Source organism: Cupressus sempervirens, chromosome 10 (assembly GCF_028749045.1).
Source record: "Cupressus sempervirens isolate cs-2001-9-10 chromosome 10, ASM2874904v1, whole genome shotgun sequence".
NCBI lineage: Eukaryota > Viridiplantae > Streptophyta > Pinopsida > Cupressales > Cupressaceae > Cupressus > Cupressus sempervirens.
This window is the reverse complement of record NC_143127.1, coordinates 894,198,298-894,204,526: the sequence shown is the minus strand read 5'-3', so window position 1 is coordinate 894,204,526 and position 6,229 is coordinate 894,198,298. Positions and strand designations below refer to the sequence as shown.

At 34.0% G+C, this 6,229-nt stretch overlaps 1 pseudogene across 1 annotated transcript; it reads left to right on the top strand.

Moving 5' to 3' along the window:
* The first annotated feature begins 693 nt into the window (after positions 1 to 693).
* Positions 694 to 3,278, top strand: LOC149536874 (cytochrome P450 734A1 pseudogene; annotated as a pseudogene). Its single transcript, XR_016357669.1, has 3 exons — positions 694 to 1,174; positions 1,348 to 1,571; positions 3,153 to 3,278. The product of XR_016357669.1 is annotated as a cytochrome P450 734A1 pseudogene (transcript).
* Positions 3,279 to 6,229: the final 2,951 nt, after the last annotated feature.

Here is a 6,229-nt window from a genome sequence, read left to right as displayed (position 1 = left end):
ATTGGAATTTAGAGAATAATGTAGCATGGGGTTCAAAATTATTTCAAATGTTTATTTTATTATTTGCGTGCATTTTTTTTTGAAGTCAAATAGCTCGCTCAATATTTATCCAAGCGTAACATCTATTAAGACAAAAAAACATATAATGTTGAAAAGTCTCGCACAAATTACTAAAAATATTTATAAATATATTTTAATTGTTATAAATTGATTTTTTTTCAAATTCTCTTCTCGATAATTTTAAAAAGAATTTGAACATTCTTATCAATTCAACTCGAACTAGTCATTTCTCACCTATTCAAAAGCACTAAAACGTTGTACTAATCTACATCTTATAGCAACCTACAAAATAAAGTCAGGACTCTATTTATAATTGACACAGTTTAACGAACACAATAAAATTATAAAATTATAAAAATTATAATAATAATCTAATCCCATTCTTACATCACACTAAACCAAATCCATTGACTTTTATCTTTTGAGAAATAATAAATTTTATTATAACAATATCTGTCATAGTATAGATGTTATTCTCCATTTTTGTTTTTAAAATTCATATTCATGTATCTATGCCTGCCAATAGCTCAACATAGATTTAAATTAAACTTTATAAAAAACTAATAAAATGTTTATAAAACTAGCTTCCAAATCAGCATCAGCGTGTCTATTGATTTTCCTCTTTCTGAAAGATACCACCGTCTCCGGATTGTGGAAGTCAATCCAAGAATGGCCAACTCTGGTTACTTGAATTCATTTATCTTTGCCCGCTCAATGAACGGGTCATTTTCTTTCTACAGATATACATATAACAACAAAAAAGGGATTATACACTTGGACAAGACGGACATAGTTGCTGCAAATCTGAAGCTTTTAAGCACCAAAAAAACTACTCAGCCGAGAATGTGGAGTGGGTATTTGGCTGTTTGGCTGTTGTCTATGCTGGTTCAGTCTTGTTATTGTTGAAGATTGCAAAAACTGTTTGGTGGAAGCCTCTGCAAGTGAAAAAGTACTTTGAAGCCCAAGGAATCAGGGGCATACAGGCTGTTCTATGGAAATTCTCAAGATGTATCCAGAATGATGGATGTGCAGAGATCCAGACCCATGCCTGCACTCTCACATGACATAATCCCTCGAGTTCTTCCCCATATACATCACTGGACGAAAACATATGGTACACTCGTATTCTGCATAATTTTACTCATCATATTACTGGAATTCCTACTTAGTACCATAGATTGTTTTGTTGGGGTGTTGTTAGAAAGTTATATTCGCCTTTTAAAAGAAGATGCAGATTTCTAAAAACTCTATTGATTACTAATGAACTTGTTATTATATGTGATATAGGTGAGGATTTTATTTTCTGGTTTGGAACTCATGCCAGATTGGTTTGTTCCCACCCTGAGCTTGTTAAGGAGATATGTTCCACTAAATTTGGCGACTATAAAAAGACTCCGATTAGTCCCCTTTCGAGCCAACTGACTGGACAGGGACTTGTGTGCTTGACAGGTGAGAAATGGGCTAAGCACAGGAAAATCATCAATCCTGCTTTTCATATGGATCTCTTGAAGGTAAAAACGCTGAATACCTATTTTTATGTCCAAAAGGATCTAATAAGTCAACTGAAATATGTTTTACAGAGAAATCTATCTAGTTTGCATAACCAATTTTCTTAAGATAGATCTATCTGGCACAATCAGTTTTCTTAATTTTTTTGGGGATTGATTGCTGGGCAAGTACCCAAATAAGAAGAATAAATCCTTCTTTTCATTGTCCAAGCATGCATAGGCAGAGGATTGAGCCTTAACTATTTACAGAGCCAGGTCGATTCCACTGATTAAGTGTAATTCCCAGCTTATCTAGATCCCAAAGCATCCCGTGGCCAATTAGAGCCCCCAAAAAAAAAGCCTCCATCATGAAATTCTGCACTTTACTGTGAGCAAGAATCCGTCAATGTTTGAACCCTGTGAAACTGATCACAGCTCAAAGTTGAAAATCATTTTCAAATAGCATGCAATTAGTTTGAAGAAGCTTTCAGTCTTGAACCCTAATCCACAAATTTATAAACCCTAAAGCACTGCTAAGGATGCTTGGAGCAGGGCCATATTTCTCCGGTCAAATTCTTTGAGGAAAAAATTGTAAATTCCAGTCCTTTTGTCTGGGATGAAGAATTAATTCCATTATTCTTCTCAAGGGGTCTCCCAAATGAAGGGCCATAGCCCTGCTGTCCTAAGTTGACATGCCTTTTAATGAAGGGTTATATCGCAGTGCAAAAACCCTGGTCAATCGACATAGTAGAATACGTTTTTTTGAGCATCTTAGCGGAGGGAAGATTCTTTATGGTGTTTAGTCCAAAAGGCAAAGGAAGATACAGGGGAGACGATAGAACTACTTATAAAGTTTTGTTTAATATATGATAGTTCTATTGAGGTGAGGAAGCATCTTTTTCAGCAAGTCAAATTGTGATACTGTTATTGGAATTCAAGTGTAATTTTTTGAGTCAAACTTATTGATCCATATTTTATAAGCAGTGATTCACAAAAATTCATTTCTCATTAAAATGAATGGAACACTTAGTACTCATTACATCCAAGTGAAGCTCGCTAAGGTGAATTGAAGTAATACTGGGTTGGTGACCTCCCCTTGTGGGTTGGACCCCAATACGGTATGGGGTCTCTTGCTTCCCCACCCCTACTATTTTTAAGGCCATATGTCCAGGTTACCCAGCTTTCCCTCATGCTCTCCCCCAGCCCAAGAATCCAAGTTAGCCATATGGAGCTCTCTACCATGCAGACAAGGGTGACCTTTTAAAAGGGTTCAATGCTCTATGTTTACGAGAAACATATATGCAATGAATGCCAAGTGTTCCATTCATACTAATGAGAAATGAATTCTTGTAAACCACTACTCATATAACATGGGTCAATGAATTTGGCTCAATAACTACACAGTTAAATCTTGATAACAATATCACAATACTATTAAGGTGTTTATCTATGCTATCAAAATTACTTCTATCGTGTTCCAATTCATAGAAGTTATTTTTATCTCAAGTATATTTCTGCTACCTAACTCTGTAAATAAACCTAATCTGTTGATGTTTTGAAATTTATATTCAGATTATCATAGGAAGATATGTTTTGTCACTGCAGGGTATGGTCCCAACAATTGTGAAAAGCAGTGCCAGTGTGTTGGATGAGTGGAGTAGACTGATATTGTCAGGTTCACCCGAAATTGAATTAGGAAAGGAATTCCACGATATCATTACCTCTCAATGAACCTTCCACTTGTAGAGTCCGTCTTTTAAAAATTATTGAAACATTGAAATTATGTGAAAAATTGCGGTCAACATCGATGTTGTTGGAGGAGAATACGACTGTGGCCGTGATTGTCCTCCCTCTGCGCATGGAATCTCACCATCATCATCTTCTACAACGACTCGTTGGGGCGGCCATGGTAAAACCCATATGAATTCAATGTTTCAATAATTTTTTTTTTTTTTTGGCAAAAGTGGCAAGTCACTAATATATTTTATAAATAATATACCCTAGTTCAATAATTCCTAGAGGAAAGAAGCAATAAAGAAAACCTCTATCCCTCACTCAAATTACAAAAATATGTATGATAACCAATACTTCTTAATTCTATCTACAATTTTGTTATTTCTTACATATATGTATCATCAATATTTTTATATAAAAGTGGCCTCCATAAGCTTTTATAAGCTTACAACAAGACCCCTGATTAAAGACATTGCATATCACTATCAGAAAGTAAAATCACTTAGAATATATACAAATGTAAAGGAAGAATTATTAATTTATATATTTGGTTAAGCAAAAAAATCCAAAATTCCACATACATATGTCTTCAAAAGGATCAAATCATCTATCAAGTTGGCTTAAATTGGTGCTATGTTTTAGTCATATATATGTACCTAGCACTATGTAAAATTTGCAATGACTGCTTAAAGACCACAGAACCTCCAAACCTTTCTAAATTTATATCATTGTTGCAATTCGAATAATGCATACCAAAAAAGCCAAAGTGTGTACCCTCATTGCTATGCACCCACTTTACTCTTGTATAGGTCAAATTCCCATTCCGTTCTCAATTGCAGAGAGGGTTGAAGAACGATGCAAGAGCATCTAGTGATGTAAGGGCAATCCTACATCACCCAAAATATTCTTAGTTGTAGTTTTTTTTTAATGTGTTTGTATCTTTGGATACCCATTTAGGAAAAATAGATATTCCACCTCTTTGATTTCCATTGTTACTTTTCTGTGTTAGTGCTCTTGTATTCCTTAGGATATGTACAAGTGTAGGTAATGGGTTTTTTTTTTATAGAGACATAATTATGAAGAGTTGGAGGGTGTAATTTGGATGAAATATTGTAATTTAAATTTCAAGTGCTCCAAAAAAGAATCAAGTCAAAAAAATTACTGTTTGAAAGTTATTACAAAGTTGCTTGGAGACCTCCTAAAAATGATTTTGAGCCCAGTTTGAGGCACTAAATAGCCTCATATTGTCTCAAAAAGTGGGGAAAAGTAAATTCACCCCATAGGGATATAGAGCACTTTAGAGAGCTCTTTGGAAATGTAAGTGGTTTTTGAATTAGAGTCCTCGATCACAATTTATGCCTTGCATAAGTTGGACTGCCTATTCTAGAATCTTCTAATTCAAATTCTAGAGCCTTCTATTTTGGTAGTGGACACCAAATGGAATGATGTAAAATTTATTCCTAACCCTAAACCAGATCCCTAGAAAAGAAGAGAGATTATTGAAAGCTATGACACAAGCTAGTAAGAGTCATAGAATGGAAGTTTCAAATAATGTTGGTTCTTTAAATCCTAATGAATTAATAGATTGGATTAATGAGCTTGAGGATTACTTTGAGATTGAAAATATTGTAGATCCACAAAGGGTTAGGTTAGCACAAACTAAGTTGAAAGGCCATGTTTCCTTATGGTGGAAAGAATTGCAAAAGGATAGAGAAGATAATGATAATCTAAGATTAACGAATGGGAATCCATGATTTCTATATTGAAGGCTAAATTCATCCCTAAAGACTATGAACTTGAATTAATTAAGAAATTGTAGAACTTGAAGCAGAAAGATATTTCTATGAAGAATTATACTAAAGAATTTTAGAAGATACAAATCAGATCTAGACATCGTGAATCTTCTAAGGAAAAGGTTGCAAGGTATGTTGATGGTCTGAAATTCAATATTCATGATAAATTGAGTTTGTTGAAACTTAGTTCCTTTGAAGATACTTATTAGTATGCATTGAAGGCCAAAGAAAAGTTAGGAAGAAATCAAGGTAAACAAGTGACTAAAGTTGATAAAGATAAGCAAATTGTTTTTGATAAGAAGTTTATATTCAGATTAACTTGTTTTAAATGTGGTAAGGATGGACATTAAGCTTTTGTGAAAGTCGACAAATAGAACAAGTGGTAGTATAGGAAGAGAAGAAAGTGAAATCTTCTAATATTTATTTGACTTCACCATAAGTTGGAGAATGTCTTTTGATGCGAAGAATCATGTTGGCTAAGCATGATGTGGGACAAGTACAAAGAAAGAGTTTATTCCAAAGTATTTGTAAGTCTGGATGTAAATGTTGTAATATTATTATTGATGGAGGTAGTACTGATAATCTTGTTTCTAAAGAGATGGTTGGGAGACTTGGTTTCAAAATATTGAAACATCCTAATTCTTATGGTATGAATTAGTTTTCATATGATGATTGGGTGCGGGTTAGGGAACAATGCATGGTTAATTACAATTGGACCATTTAAGGATGATGTTTTATGTGATGTAGTGGACGAGAGTGCTTGTCATGTTTTAATTTAAAGACCTTGGAAATTTGATAGAGGATCTATACATGATTGCAAAAAGAATATGTTTACAATTGAGAAAGATGGTAATAAATTATTTTTATTCCTTTGAAAGGTGAGAAAGATTGTGATATTGTTGTTAGGATTTAACTGTGTGATTTTTTGAGTCAAACTCATTATGTGTGTGTGCGTATACATACATACATACATACATATGTATGTATGTATGTATGTAAGTATGTATGTGTACACACACACACACACACACACACACACACACACACACACACACACATACGTATATGTGTGTGTGTGTGTGTGTGTGTGTGTGTGTGTGTGTATAAGACTTGAGTTCATCTTCTTAGCACATTGGGAGTGGGCCATTTAGGTTC